General features: G+C 40.1%; 1 protein-coding gene across 13 annotated transcripts in view; it reads left to right on the top strand.

Moving 5' to 3' along the window:
* PPP2R2B (protein phosphatase 2 regulatory subunit Bbeta) overlaps nucleotides 1–15,957 on the top strand; it is a 509,042-nt gene that overhangs the window by 300,151 nt on the left and 192,934 nt on the right. The window lies entirely within an intron of this gene.

The raw sequence follows: 15,957 nt of genomic DNA, 5'->3' as shown, positions 1-15,957 counted from the left end.
CAATACAGGAGACACGGGTTCGATCCCTGGGTTGAGAAGATTCCCTGGGGAAGAAAAGGGCAACCCACTCCAGTATTCTTGCCTGGAGAATTCCATGGACAGAGAAGCCTGGCAGGCTACAGTCCATGGGGTCGCAAAGAGTCAGACATGACTTAGTGACTAAAAAACAACACCAACATACTGTATAAAACTATGTTTATATATCATTAACAGTGTAATGCAACTACTTAACAATATATTATGAACAATTTCATATGTCATAAATGTTTTCAGTATTTTATCTGATGCTTAGGATAATTAAAAAATTATTCTCCATACTTATACATCTAAGTTGCTCCTGAGTTTTTTTTACTATAATTCATAATGCTATGGTAAATGTCCTTTTGATAAATCCGTGTATACATACTTGATTATTTTCACAGAGTTAACTTTTACAACCGGTATAACAAAGTCAGAAGACAAGTGCATATGTATTTCTAATGATTTTGATGAGTTTTACTAGGTTTTATTGTAACACCTGCCAGAATGAAAGTCATGTATGTACCTATTTTTCAATCTCACTTACCTGTAATTTCTTTCAGAACAAGAACTTGCTCGTGTTTGTGTTTATATTGTCTGAAATAGTGCCTGACCTATAAGAGATGTAAAGGAATATTAAATAATTGAATGGAGAGAAAAGAGAAAAATTGGTGGCATGTGGCTCATGGCACTTGAAGTTTATCCATAAACTAATCCATATCCTATTTAAAGCAATATTACGCAAGGTGTGTTCCATGTCAGGAAATAGTAATTAACTTCCGTTATGGTCCTGGACTACAATTCTCCTATCCACACAGTGAGTCTAGTAAGGGAGTTAGACAATACAGGTTAAATAAACAAAGAAGAAATAATTAAAGTTTGTGATAAACACACAGGAAATAAACAGGATACTGTCATAGAATAGTGCAAACTTTAGCCTGTATCAGCATCCCCTGGAGGCTTGTTAATACACAGATAGCTGCCTCTCTTTTCCATCCGAATTCCTGATTCAGCAGGTCTGGGGCAGGGCACAGGAGCTTGTGTTTTTGACGGGTACCCTACTCCAGTACTCTTGCCTGGAAAATCCCATGGATGGAGGAGCCTGGTAGGCTGCAGTCCATGGGGTCGCTAGGAGTCAAACATAACTGAGCGACTTCACTTTCACTTTTCACTTTCATGCATTGGAGAAGGAAATGGCAACCCACTCCAGTGTTCTTGCCTGGAGAATCCCAGGGACAGGGGAGCCTGGTGGGCTGTCGTCTCTGGGGTCACACAGAGTTGGACATGACTGAAGCGACTTAGCAGCAGCAGGTGGCTACAAAAGCTTTGTCTAAAGAGAAGATAGCTAAAATGAGATCTGAAGGATGGGGAGGGAGAGGCATATAAAGTCTCAGAAAGAGTATTTCAGGCTGAAGCAAGAGCATATGTCCAGAAACAGGAAAGGCTTCCCTCATTTAGGAGCTGGGAGGAGGCCACTGGGCTGGAAGGTACTGAGGAAGAGAATGATGAAAGCTGATGTCAGAGGGGCTGGTTTTAGCACCAGATGATGTTGAGCTTAGAGACCATGGGGGAAGGTTGAATTTCACCTTAACACAGTGAAACACCAGCAAGGATTCTAAGCAGAGAAGGAAGGAGCTGTCATTCATACTTTAAGGAGATCACTATCTGTTGAGAGAAGAAAGGATGGAAAGTTAGCAGGAATAGCATGAAGAGGTCAGATTTGGAGACCATGATCATGGACTTGGGTGAGAGATGAGGTTGACCTGACCTAGGGAGTGACGTTGGAGATGGTAAGAAGGAAGGAATGAAGCTCTGTTTCAGCCCCCCAAAATGTTTGTGGCTACCACAAATTTGGAACCAATTTTTAACTGCTAGATCTTTCAGAGCCTCTGAAATGGAAGTGTTCATTGTGACTCCTAGGGAGATATTTTTCCCCAGAGCTGCTCATTGGGCAACCTAGAGGGGTGGGATGGGGTGAGAGGTGAGAGGGAGTTTCAAGAGGAAGGAGACATATGTAAACCTAGGGCTGACTCATGTTAATGTATGGCAGAAACCAACACAATGTTGTAAAGCTATTATCCTCCAATTAAAATTTTTTAAATGTCATTGGGAGTTGATTGCTGAAGCTTCTGCCATTTCAGAGGCTCTGGCCCTCTGTTGGCCTCAGTAGCAGAGTCATCCTGTCCAGTAGGAAGACTCACTCTTCATTCACATTCCACCTAAGCTACAGAGTAGGGCAGTGGGCAGTCATCAGTCTCCTAGCTAAGGGTGGAGATGGTCTTGGGAGCACAGTGCCATGGACTGTGCCTATAGATTAGATGACTATAGAGTCTGTGCATTCTTTGGATTCCTTGAACAGGTAAGAATAGGGGTGCATGTGAATCCAGTTTTGAGGATATGAGACCCTTTCATGCATATGGCTATTTTGTGACTGCCTCCTCAATTTAATCTTTTAGTGGAATCTCGACATATGCAAGGAGGAACTCAGGAATGCTACCTGAGACATTTTGTGCTATTACTGTTTCTGCTAAGCTCTTCGTGGGCGCCACAGGGCAGGGGAGAGGGATGGGAGCTTTCACCAGATGAGAATTGCTTCACAACTTACCGTGTGTGTGTGTGTGTGTGTGTGTGTGTGTGTGTGTGTGACTTTGAGCACTGAACCCCTCTGAGCTTCAACTTTGTCATTCAAAACTGGAAATAATAGTATTCACCTCATTAAGTGCTTCTGGAAATCCACAAAGTCATTCAGATAAAGATTTTAACACAATATTGGCTATAATAATAGTTGCTACTATTATTAGAGGAAATTATGTGTTTTCCATCTCAGTTTTGATCAGATGTTAGCTTGTCTGTCTCCAGCTGCCTAAAACCTCAGACCACTGTCACACCTCTTCCCCACCTTTGTTCACAGTTCTTCCTTCATGGGATGGTCTTTTACACCAAGTGATATCTCTGAAAAATGGTCATTCCTCTAGACACATATTAATTTAGAGAAATTTCCTCTTGTGTTTTTTCCAAGGCATCTTATTTAAAAGTGGAATGAATTTTCTTCTTTGGGACTGGAACTTATTTCTTTATCATCAGCAAAATATCTCAAAGACAACTGAATATTTGATAGAGCAACTTTTCATGAGCTGGTAGAATTAGCAAAGACATCCTCTGCATTTAAGCGAGGCACAAATTTCAGGATGTAAAATGGATGCTTTACAGGAGACTCCATTGGTTCACTCTTTTCTTCCTCAGTATGAGTAACTTAACAACCATTTTCTTTTAAAAGAACATCTTAAAATAATTTTTTAATCACCAGACTGTGACAAGTGGAGACTCTGAAAAGATGTGCCCCAAACAGGTGGTCTAGACAACTTTCTCAAGGTGACTCTCTGCTGGACTTGTACGTTACAACATAAGAAATGGTGTGTGTCAGGGTGACTTAATTAGGTGACTTAATTAAAGTCCTTCTGATGTCTATTTGGGAGAACTAATGAGTTTCTTTTATCAAATTTATTCCAAGCACTTCCTGAGATGCAAAATCTGAATTAACTAACTTCTCTATAAATCTGATGAGGAAACCAAGTTCTAAAAATAACATGTGCAGTGCTGGAAGGATCTGGATGAAAGCATAGAAGCCAGCTGAGTGGATGTCAAGAAAGAATGTCTGATCTTGATGTTTTCAAGCTTGGCTCAATCGAAACACTTCTGCAACTTAGAGTAGTACAGGTGTCCTCAATAATAAGTCAGATGCCAACATGAAGGGTTGGATTCACTTCACATTATGGAAAGTGTATGTTGTTCCCTCCATGTTCTGGGTACTGCTCTTTGAATACAGGAGTCACCTTGAAATTCAGAGGAATAAAGAATAGAGAGTAAACCTTATTTCTCTTATGCTGTTACACCTCCTTGATGAAGCTTTTTTTTTTTTTTAACCAGAATGGTAGCAATTCTGAAAATTATCCAGTACTACGTGGGACACACACAATGGCTAGACATGGGTTTCCTGTGCTCAGTCTCACTAAAAATGTATTTAAAGGCTTTCAGAAATCATATCAAAACTGTATTTTAACTTATAAATGGAGACATTAACGGGCCTACTGTGGTTATTATTTACAACTGTGAGTCTGAGTGACCTTTTTGAAATTAATATTCAATTTTCTACAACATATAAAAAATCCTTACCTAGTTGGAACTTTAAAAGACTATAAATTTGCTAAAGTAGTATATCTGACACTTTTGATAAAATCTGCTTATTCCTTCTGAAACCTCTGTTTCCAGCTATGCATTTTCTACCAAGAGTTAAATTGTTGGCCTTATTAGCTCTTCGTACTTCTGAGAAGAATAAAATTCTTAATTGTGTTTCAATGAAATATGTAGCTAATTTTTTATTCATACTTGTAACTATTGATGGTTTACACACACACATATAAATCATTCTTTGTGGGGTTTTCTCTCTTTCTTTAGAGATGGAAATCTAATCCGTTAAAAAGTAAAATCCAACTGGGAAAATTTTAAAGACATTTAATGACTTTATTTAATGACTCAAAAATCGGGCAACATCCTATCTAGCAGATAGAAGAAACTCCAAAGAGGTATACAAAATGGAAGGCTATTATAGGCAGAAGAGGACAGGACAAGAAAATAGTAGATTATTTCTTCTTTGGAGGACAGAAAGGGTCTATCAGGCAGATTACCTCACTGGTGTTGACCAGGAAATTCCAGACTGACCAGTTAAGATTATATTCCTGGGAGAGGTGGAAACTGCAGTTAGTTTAGGTATTGTCTTGGTTTGGTGACATGAGCTTAGCATTAAGTGACTCCATAGGGGGCCTGTTGGCTATTTTTAAACAATTTGCTCCTTTTGATCAGACTGTCAGCTTAACTGAGAGATGTCATAAAAAATTAAGGCATTAGCGCCCTTCTCAGCTACTTCTCTGTAGTTCTCACAACTTTACTGATCCTCTGTGTGATATTCACAGGTCATGGTTTTGCAGAAAGGGGGACCCCTTCCAGGGCCCGAAACTGGGCTCTTGTCTAACACTCGGAAATGAATTGTCCAAGGAGACACATGTGTGACAAAGAAAGAGATTTTATTGGGAAAGGGCACCCAGGTGGAGAGCAGTAGGATAAGGGAACCCAGGAGAACTGCTCTGCCGCGTGGCTTGCAGTCTCGGGTTTTATGGTGATGGGATTAGTTTTTGGGTTGTCTTTGGCCAATCATTCTAATTCAGAGTCTTTCCTGGTGGTGCACACATCATCCAGCCAAGATGGATGCTAGTGAGAGGGATTCTGGGAAGTGGACAGACACGCAGTGTCTCCTTTTGACCTTTCCCGAACTCTTCCGGTTGGTGGTGGTGGCTTATTAGTTCCCTATTCCTTATCATGATCTCCTGTCATAAAACAACTCATGCAAATTGTTACTTTGGTGCCTGGCCAGGGTGAGCAGTTTCAATCAGTGTGCCTCCCCTAACAATGGTATTTGGGTTTTCTTTTATTTGGCTGACAATCTCTCTGGAATTCATAGGTCATGACTTTTAGGGTCACACTTCTTTAGTAGATAATTTTCTTCATCCCTTTTCCGGCATTGAAGTCATAAAGAGATCATTTTCTTGGTGGTTAGCAGCTATGAAGATGCATTTAAAGCTTTTGAGAGAATACAGCTTGCCAGGGAGATGACTATTTGTTGTTCAGTCGCTCAGTCAGAACTCTTGCAACACCATGGACTGCAGCCCACCAGGCTTCCCTGTCCTTCACCATCTCCCAGAGCCTGCTCAAACTCATGTCCATTTAGTTCGTGATGCCATCCAACCATTACATCCTCTGTTGTCCTCTTCTCCTCCTGCCTCAGTCTTTCCCAGCAGTCAGGGAAATGACTATGCCTATTATTAAGTAGACTTCCCTGGTGGCTCAGACGGTAAAGCGTCTGCCTGCAATGCGGGAAACCCAGGTTCAATCCCTGGGTTGGGAAGATCCTCTGGAGAAGGAAATGGCAGCCCATTCCAGTATTCTTGCCTGGGAAAATTTCATGGACCAAGGAGCCTGGTAGTTTGCAGTCCATGGGGTTGCAAAGAGTCAGACATGACTGAGCGACTTCACTTTATTATTAAGTAGGCTAATTCCCAGTGTTTGGAGTGTACTTCACAGATGTGGTTCCCAAGACCTAACCCAATCTAAAATAAGTTAAAGAACTCACTGCAGGAGTCACCTTCTCAAGCCAAGTTGAACTGAGTTTCAGCTTCCTCACAAGTGTTAATCCAAGAGCGTCAGGGGGTGTTGGTTGCAGCACAGACACCTCCTAGCTCAGCTAAAAGATAATCAAGGGCTGTCCTATTATTGAGATCAAGTTTGGCTGGAGTGCCTAGGGATTTTCACTGGACGGCTATTGCTTTAGCAGCACATTTTGCAGTATCTTTAAGAGTTAAAGAGAGGTTCCTGATCATAGTTTCAAGGACATTTACTCCTGGCTTAGCAAGTAGGAACCTGCCAAAAAAAAAAAAAAAGTAAATCCTGAATCATGAAAGCTTCCTGGTAGGTTCTTTCTAACTCAGTGATGCAAATTCAGGAAAGTTGACCAGTGGGGTGTCTCAGTTTGCTTGTGAAGATTTATGGACACAGGTAACCGAAGAGGCATTGCCTGGTTACGTACTAGCCATCTAGGCATTCATAAGCCCAAGGAGAATGAATGATAAACAGTACAGACAAGGGTAATTCCCATCAGGGCACAAACCTCTCCCATTAACGTGGCACTGTTAATGCACAGTTCAGACTTTTTGATGACAAATGTACCAGTCTGAAAGGTAGATTTCAGACCCCCCCTTGTCAATGGCCTAGGAGATGTGCTTGATGACGTTATCTTTCTAGGTCAATACCAGAGTACCGAAGAGAAAGGGAAGAAAAAAAATTTAGCCCCAAAGTATGAAGTTTCTGACCCATCTTCTTGGGGGAAGCAGTCTACCTTGATGTTAGCTACTTATCTCCCTAGTCAGTTACATTTGGAGATCTCCAACATTTCCATAGGTCCCAGGGCCAGGTGGAGCCTTCTTCAACTGCGAGATGTGCCCCCTGTGAGATGAAACTTCAGTTCAAGTCCCTGAAGTCTGCCATTTAGGCAGTGAGGAAGATGGGTTATAGTTTCTCCCAAGGAGATTCAAGGGCAGTCTTTGTTCTCAGTGATTCTGAATAAGAAAGATGGGAGAAAATTGGGAACGTTAGTTTGGAGAGTCAAAGAGATATTTAAGAAAACTAGAAGAGTTTGGGATCTGGTTCAATTTAGAAGCATATGTAGCAAAACCTTAAAGACAGTTAACAAGACTAGAATCTAATACCTACAAAAGTATAGACATAATTTTTCTGTGTACAATTGCCTCCATTTTCTTTCAAAGATAATCACAATAAAACAAATTTGTGTGCATTAAACCTGCCCTGGTTATTTATGTAAGTTCAACAAGAATAGTGATTGACCACCTAAGCTTTGGCCACATCTGAGTCTGTGCATGTCTCTCTCAAATATGACATAACAGTCAAATTGTTGGTAAAAAAGTGTTGCTAGTTATATTCTGTAACAAGGAGAACTGATTCTATTTGAACTTAACTAAATAACTACATTGTTGTGTTAGACTACTCAAGCATTTTTGAATTATGGAGGAATCAGATAAGGAGAAAAACACAGATGTTTTATCTTTGTTTACAAAAATATGCTTTACCAAATTGCTTCACAACATGGTTGAAGAAAAAAGATTTCCTTAAATCTGGAAAAACAAAACATTAAGGAATGTTTCAATGTTTCAAACAAAAAGACATTAAAAAATTGTAGTCCTCCTCCTCAGCGCATTTGGTCCCATGTAATTAATACTTGTTTTATTTGAATCCAGTTTTTCCATTAGCTATGGAAGTTCTTACGCATTTCAGTTTTATGATCTTAAAGTTATCAGAAACTTGTATTTGTCAAAGTCTTTTCCATGACTCTCCTTGAAGACTGAAATACTTTTTTAGGAACTTTTGCAAAGGCAACAGAGTAAAACAATAACTGTAAGTGACAAAAGACGTCAAAAATGGTTGAAGAGCTGATGAGCATTCATTACAATGCAATTGACGAGGGACTTGGGGTATTTCTGTGACATATTTTCAGAAAGTAACTAGAATTGTGATTGATAACACTAGATTTCCAGGAATTTCACACAATTTCTGCAACAGTTATATCATCTACCTATACAAATACATCACAATGAAGGTTTAATATTCTTATTTGACAGCACTTCCCAGACTCTTAATGTATCCAGTAAACCTAATTGGTTTAACATCTCTCTTTTTATAAGGAGAGGAAACAAATCTTTTGTCATTTTCAGGAGGCCCTTTGGAATATCCCAAAATGAGTTCTAAGTCAAAAAGACTATTTAGAATTTGATTTGGGAAAGTTTGTCAAAAATAGCAAAAGATTTTAAAACATTTGGTCAAATAGGATCATAAGTCACTGTGAAATAGTTTTGACTGTGATGACAACTAAAGACGTCACAGGCAATTACAGAAAGTTAAAAAGTTGTACAATTTCTTATTAAGAGGAGGCCAGTAATATAATAAAACTTGTCCTTTCAGCAGATGACAGAAAATCTACCTAAGTACATTATTGACATTAAAGCTTATTTTTGAAACTCATATAACGAATTCATTCAATCTCATCCAGCTTGACCTCACATAAAATTCTTTTCCCAAGGTTCCTTTGCCACAAACTTTTTGTCCTTTTATTTTCTATTTCCCATACTGAAATAAACAGTCTCATTTTAGGACAGAATTGCTTTTTTTTCCTCAATAAAATTATATTTCTATTCTTTGTACTCTCATTTACCAAAAACACACACACTACTTTCTTTGCATATGGAGATGTTCCCCATATTATTTGTATTAACTTTAATTATGTACTTTGTATACATATTTGTATGTATCCACTATTTAAATAAAATATTTTATACATTATATATAAAATAATTTTATAAGCTTTAATTAAATATATTAGAATTTTTGATCATAAAAAACCTTAATTTTTAGTGAAAATAAAGAAGTAATCAGTTGCTAACTGTCTTTTACATTAGCATTCTATGGCTTGATACATTTGTAAACATTTTTATAATTTCTAGAAACATGCTTTCTCACAGTAAATTTTTTCAATGTGGCACAGATCATATTTACTAAGAGAATCAGGTATCTTTAGTTTCTCTGTAAAAGGAGGCAAAAAATAAGCTTGTGTTCAGTAATTAGTGTTTCAACATATTGTCTTATTTAGAAATGATCTAGATCTTTAATGCCTATCCATTATTTAATTTTAATGATGAAGCATTCAAATTGGCCACCTGATGCGAAGAGCCAACTCATTAGATGTTGGGGAAGATTGAGGACAGGAGGAGAAGTGGGTGACAGAGAATGAGATGATTGGATAGCCTCATTGACTCAGTGGACATGAGTGTGAGCAGACTCTGGGAGATAGTGAAGGACAGGGAAGCCTAGAGTGCTGCAGTCCATGGGGTCACAAAGAGTCAGACATGACTTTGAGTGACTGAACAACAGTAATTTAATTTAACTAACAAAACCTTAATGTCTCGAGTTACCAAAAATATTTGAGGAAGCCATTTTGCAAGTTCACCTGAAAACTTCTATCCTGTTTACATCTATTAATTCACATATTCTCAGGGAAATTTTTTAGACTACCTACAAACGCTTCTTGTGATATTAGACAAAGTCAGCTGTCATCCCCATCTGCTCACAGATTGCAACAGATACGTAGTTATTTGACCAATAACCCAAGTAGAATAAGGTTGTACATCTGAATTATTTTTAATGCTCTTAATTCTGAAGACATACCTACTTTAATCAATAAACCTAAACGAGCTTTCATTTACCACAAATTATCTCATGTCACATACATCTGAAAATCATTGGATTTAGTTTCTATTATATTTCTGAATTTTCAGTTCAGTTCAGTCACTCAGTCATGTCCCACTCTTTGCGACCCCATGAATTGCAGCACGCCAGGCCTCCCTGTCCATCACCAACTCCAGGAGTTCACCCAAACTCATGTCCATCGAGTCGGTGATGCCATCCAGCCATCTCATCCTCTGTCGTCCCCTTCTCCTCCTGCCCCCAATCCCTCCCAGCATCTGAGTCTTTTCCAATGAGTCAACTCTTCACACGAGGTGGCCAAAGTATTGGCGTTTCAGCTTCAGCATCAGTCCTTCCAATGAACACCCAGGACTGATCTCCTTTAGGATAGACTGGTTGGATCTCCTTGCAGTCCAAGGGACTCTCAAGAGTCTTCTCCAACACCACAGTTCAAAAGCATCAATTCTTTGGTGCTCAGCTTTCTTCACAGTCCAACTCTCACATCCATACATGACCACTGGAAAAACCATAGCCTTGACTAGACGGACCTTTGTTGGCAAAGTAATGTCTCTGCTTTTGAATATGCTATCTAGGTTGGTCATAACTTTCCTTCCAAGGAGTAAGCATCTTTTAATTTCAGGAATCCTTAATTCACATAAGTGCTTAATTTTATTCAAACCAATTAAATGGAACTCTTTTTACAAATTATTTTGGTAATGTTATCCAGAGGTAGAAAATACCATACATCTAGAGCATATATACTTCTTGTTTGTTGTTTAGTTGCTAAGTCATGTCTGACTCCTTTGCAACCCCATGGACTGTAGCCCACCAGGCTCCTCTGTCCACAGGATTTCCCAGGCAAGAATAGTGGAGCAGGTTGCCATTTTCTTCCCCAGGGATCAAACCTGTATCTCCTACATTGCCAGGCAGATTCTTTACCACTGAGCCACTGGGGAGTCCATATATATAAATACACATAAATATATAGACAGATGCAAAAAAAGACCTTATACCTCATGTTTTAAAGTGACTGCCATGAATCAGGTACAATAATACAAAATTCACTAGTTATAAAGAAGTCCTAATCTTAATTATTTTCTATATATGAAATAAGATTACCTGCTCCAATGAGTAAAGTATTTTTTTTTTACTAATATTAGTAAAAAGACATTTATAAAAATTTTTATTCACCAAAGTTTTAAAAGACCTTTCTCCCCTTTTTGTTTTTTTGTTTCTGATGTGAATTACCTCTCCAAAGTTGGCATTTTAAAGAAATGACCTATATAAGAAGTCCTGGAGCATTTCTGGTTTGGTGAAAGATTTGTAAGATAAGGACAGTTGCTTTTAATTCCCTGAGGAATTGGGTTGCAACTTAAATGACATCATAGGTTGATCTACCCATAAATTGTTTTACAAGGGTTTTAGAAGGTTTTTATTTTCTCTTTCCCTCTGGGAACATAGTTTTATTTTAGCTTAGGGGAGGGTGACTAAAAATAAATTTCTATCAGGCTCTGAATATCAGCTTCCAATCTGGCCAGTGTCTGACTACAGAGCTACCTAAAAATTCTTTTAAATATCTTCTCCGCCTTCAATGGGTACAAAACAGTAAATATTTCTGGCAGTTTGAACAACCTCGTGGACTTGAGAGGCATCCTCAAAGAGTGCAAAGGATTTTTTTATCTCTCTCTTTATTGGATACTATGCACAGAGATACAGGAGAACTGACTCTGATACGAATTTTCACCACAAGCTGGCTTTGGCCGGGTTTTCCAGGATCCCATGTGCAGGCTCCAAGTGGGATTTAAAGTAGAGGGTGTAACTCTATAAACCAGAATTTGGCAATGTTTATGATTATTATTATTAATTTTACAATAATAAAATTGGAAAAGACCCTGATGCTGGGAAAGATTGAGGGCAGGAGGAGAAGCAGGCGATAGAGGATGAGATGGTTGGATGGCATCATTGACTCAATGGACATGAGTTTGAGTAAACTCTGGGAGATAGTGAAGGACAGGGAAGCCTGGCATGCTGCAGTCCATGGGGTCTCGAAGGGTCGAACATGACTGAGTGACTGAACAACAACAATTAATTTTAGTTTCCCTTAGTTGTTTAATGAAATAATATAGCAGTTGACCAGAAAATTTCTTGGAGTCTCATCAGTTCTGAGAGGTGCCCTGAGCCCTCCTTTAGGGGCACGTATGAGGGGATCTGAGTTAATGATGAAAAATTCACATAAAATTTTTGGGGACAACCTGTTTTCCAGCGCTTCAGTTGACTTTAAATGCGACATTGACCCCTAGGCCAGCTTTTTGGCGCTGGACCCCTAGGAGTATGTAATGGGTGAGTTCTAGGTACTGTTTTAGGTGATAAGCCTTGGAGCTGTTGTACTGTGAGAGCAATAGCTTGGTGGGTTTTGTTTATAATTTTACTCCAAAGTCCTTTCACAGTGCTCACTATGGTCATAAGTTCAGTTGAACTGGTGATGTCCAGTTTTTTCCATCAGTCCCGTAATCTCAGGAGAGAGTCCCTTTACAAATAGGGCATCCAAGACAGGTTGAGGGACCTTATCTGTTATATGAAACCCAGAATGCCTTAGAAAGAGAGCTTCCAGATGAACTTGAAAATCAGATTCATCTCTCTCTTGAATAACAGACCGATTTGCATGGGCAGGGAAGACTAGGAATGACTCTTAAAAGATCAGTTGTTATTTTTTTTTAGCTTTTTTTGGTCCATGAGGGGACCATGTGGAAGACTAACTTCTTCAAGTACACCCTTGAGGTTTTGCCATTCATTTTCCTTCATCCAGTTTGGAGCTTCACTAGGCCCACCAGCATGTGCCAGGGCTGACAAAGATCCGGCAGCCTCATCCTCTGGCCCACTATAACAGCTCTAAATGATTCAGCATCTTTTGGGAATCCTCCCTGGGTTTAGGAGATTCTTTAATTATGACTGTTAGTTCAGTCTTTGACCAAGGACTGAAGGGTACTAAGGAGGACTGCCTATAACCTGGGGTGGTTTGACTTTAAAAGGTAGCTGTTTAATAGTCTCTTCAAAATGGAGAGGCAGTTGAGATAGAGAAGGAGTAGATGAGCACTCAGCTAAAGGAGGATGGAGAGGAGCGGTAGGAGCCTTGTCAGCTTTGCTGACTTCTGTTCAGGTACCTCTCGTGTCTTCAGTTTTTCATGAGCCTTTTGCAGTGCATCTTTCAGTGAAGTTATTTTGGAATCTTAAAGCCTTTTGGAAGCTTCTGCATACCAATTGAAACAGGTATCCCATTCTGTTCGGTTAGTTTGGGAACCTTTGCTTTCCAGTCACTTAGAAATGAATGATCTTGTCTAATTGGAATGTTCCACATAATGGGCATGGTAATGAGGTTGTTTTTATTAAGATTTTGCCATTTTTGTAGATAACTACAGTTCCTGGGACTACAGTTCTTAGACATGAAATAAACACATGTGCTGGTATCTTTTGCTCTTCTTTAGAATGTAAGAATCCTATTATTATTATTTTAGATAAGACTTTGGGTCTCTCATAGGCAAGTGAATGCCTAAAAGGGATGTGCTACTGGGCTGGGGACTGTGGGGTATTTTATAGTGTATCTCATTGCACAGATGTTTCTTTGATGTTGACAAGTGACCTGGTATCACTCTAACTCGTTCCTTGAGCAACTTATCCTGACACAGGAGTCTTACAATTAGGTGGTGAGTGCTCTGGCAGCTTTAAATGCTCCATCCATACCTCCCAATTTTGCTGCTGTTTATCTTCTGAGATCCCTATCAGCAATACTCTTTATCTACATAAAACAAGATAACGAACACGCACCTTAACATCAGTTCAGTTCAGTCGCTCAGTCATGTCCAACTCTTTGCGACCCCATGAATTGCAGCAGGCCAGGCCTCCCTGTCCATCACCAACTCCCAGAGTTCACTCAAACTCACATCCACTGAGTCAGTGATGCTGTCCAGCCATCTCATCCTCTGTCATCCACTTCTCCTCCTGCCCCCAATCCCTCCCAGCATCAGAGTCTTCCCCAGTAAGTCAACTCTTCGCACGAGGTGGCCAAAGTATTGAAGTTTCAGCTTTAGCATCAGTCCTTCGGTAAAGTGTCTGCCTACAATGCGGGAGACCCGGGTTCGATTCCTGAATCGGGAAGATCACCTGGAGAAGGAAATGGCAATCCACTCCAGCACACTTGCCTGGAAAATCCCATGGACAGAGGAGCCTGATAGGCTACAGTCCATGGAGTCACAAAGAGTCAGACGTGACTGATCGACTTCACTTTCACTTTCCAAAGAACACCCAGGACTGATCTCCTTTAGAATGGACTGGTTGGATCTCCTTGCAGTCCAAGGGACTCTCAACAGTCTTATCCAACACCATAGTTCAAAAGCATCAGTTCTTCAGTGCTCAGCTTTCTTCACTGTCCAACTCTCACATCCATACATGACTACTGGAAAAACCAATGGACATGAGTCTCAGTGAACTCCGGGAGTTGGTGATGGACAGGGAGGCCTGGCGTGCTGCAATTCATGGAGCCACAAAGAGTCGGACACGACTGAGCAACTGATCTGATCTGACTAGATGGACCTTTGTTGGCAAAGTAATGTCTCTGCTTTTGAATATGCTGTCTAGGTTGGTCATAACTTTCCTTCCAAGGAGTAAGCGTCTTTTAATTTCACGGCTGCAGTCACCATCTGCAGTGATTTTGGAGCCCCAAAAATAAAGTCTGACACTGTTTCCACTGTTTCCCCATCTATTTCCCATGAAGTGATGGGACCAGATGCCATGAAATTCGTTTTCTGAATGCTGAGCTTTAAGCCAACTTTTTCACTCTCCTCTTTCACTTTCATCAAGAGGCTCTTTAGTTCCTCTTCACTTTCTGCCATAAGAGTGATGTCATCTGCATATCTGAGGTTATTGATATTTCTCCCGGCAATCTTGATTCCAGCTTGTGCTTCTTCCAGTCCAGCGTTTCTCATGATGTACTCTGCATAGAAGTTAAATAAGCAGGGTAACAATATACAGCCTTGACGTACTCCTTTTCCTATTTGGAACCAGTCTGTTGTTCCATGTCCAGCTCTAACTGTTGCTTCTTGACCAGCATACAGGTTTCTCAAGAGGCAGGTCAGGTGGTCTGGTATTCCCATCTCTTTCAGAATTTTCCACAGTTTATTGTGATCCACACAAAGGCTTTGGCATCGTCAATAAAGCAGAAATAGATCTTTTTCTGGAACTCTCTTGCTTTTTTGATGATCCAGTGGATGTTGGCAATTTGATCTCTGGTTCCTCTGCCTTTTCTAAAACCAGCTTGAACATCTGGAATTTCATGGTTCATGTATTGCTGAAGCCTGGCTTGGAGAATTTTGAGCATTACTTTACTAGCGTGTAAGATGAGCGCAATTGTGCAGTAGTTTGAGCACCGTAACAAAGAGATGTTACTGTGGACTGGTTGGTAGAGGGCCTTGTGTGCACCACCAACAGTTCCCAACATGGAACAATTTTAGGGGGAGAATCAAACCAGTAAACCCCAAAGAATGGGGGCTTTAGACTGATTCCAAACAAATGGGAAACTGCAGCAGTTTTCACTGTGGAATCTGGGGACAGAACCAAAGACTGGATTTACAGTCAAATAGGGAACTGTGAACTGAACCAAGGGCTAGAGGCTTGGCTTCCAGTTGAAGCCACCTGCTGACTCAAGCTAACCTGCCCTGGACTGAAAAGCCAATTAGACTGGGAGCTCAGTGCAGAGAACAGAGCTCAGAACCGATGACCTTTGGAAACAGGGAGAAAGAGAACTCAAAGGGTTCAAAGGGCACCATGTTTTTCCTTGTCCCAAAGTCAGCAAAAGTATGCTTAAAAAGATCTCATTGCTGCCACCAAATCTATTAAAAGGCAAAATTCATCTAAGTGAATTTTAAAGAGGTTATTGGCTTTACTTAGTGATTCATGAATTGGGCGGCATCCGCTCTAGTAGACAGAGAGGAGCATCTGTACAAAATAGAAGGCTGTGATGAGCAGAAGAGGGGCAGAGACAAGGAAGGCAGATGACCTCATCTTTCTTTGGGGGATGGAAGGGAT

The sequence above is a fragment of the Bos javanicus genome, chromosome 7 (assembly GCF_032452875.1).
Source record: "Bos javanicus breed banteng chromosome 7, ARS-OSU_banteng_1.0, whole genome shotgun sequence".
NCBI classification, from domain to species: domain Eukaryota; kingdom Metazoa; phylum Chordata; class Mammalia; order Artiodactyla; family Bovidae; genus Bos; species Bos javanicus.
This window is presented reverse-complemented; position numbering and strand designations above follow the sequence as displayed.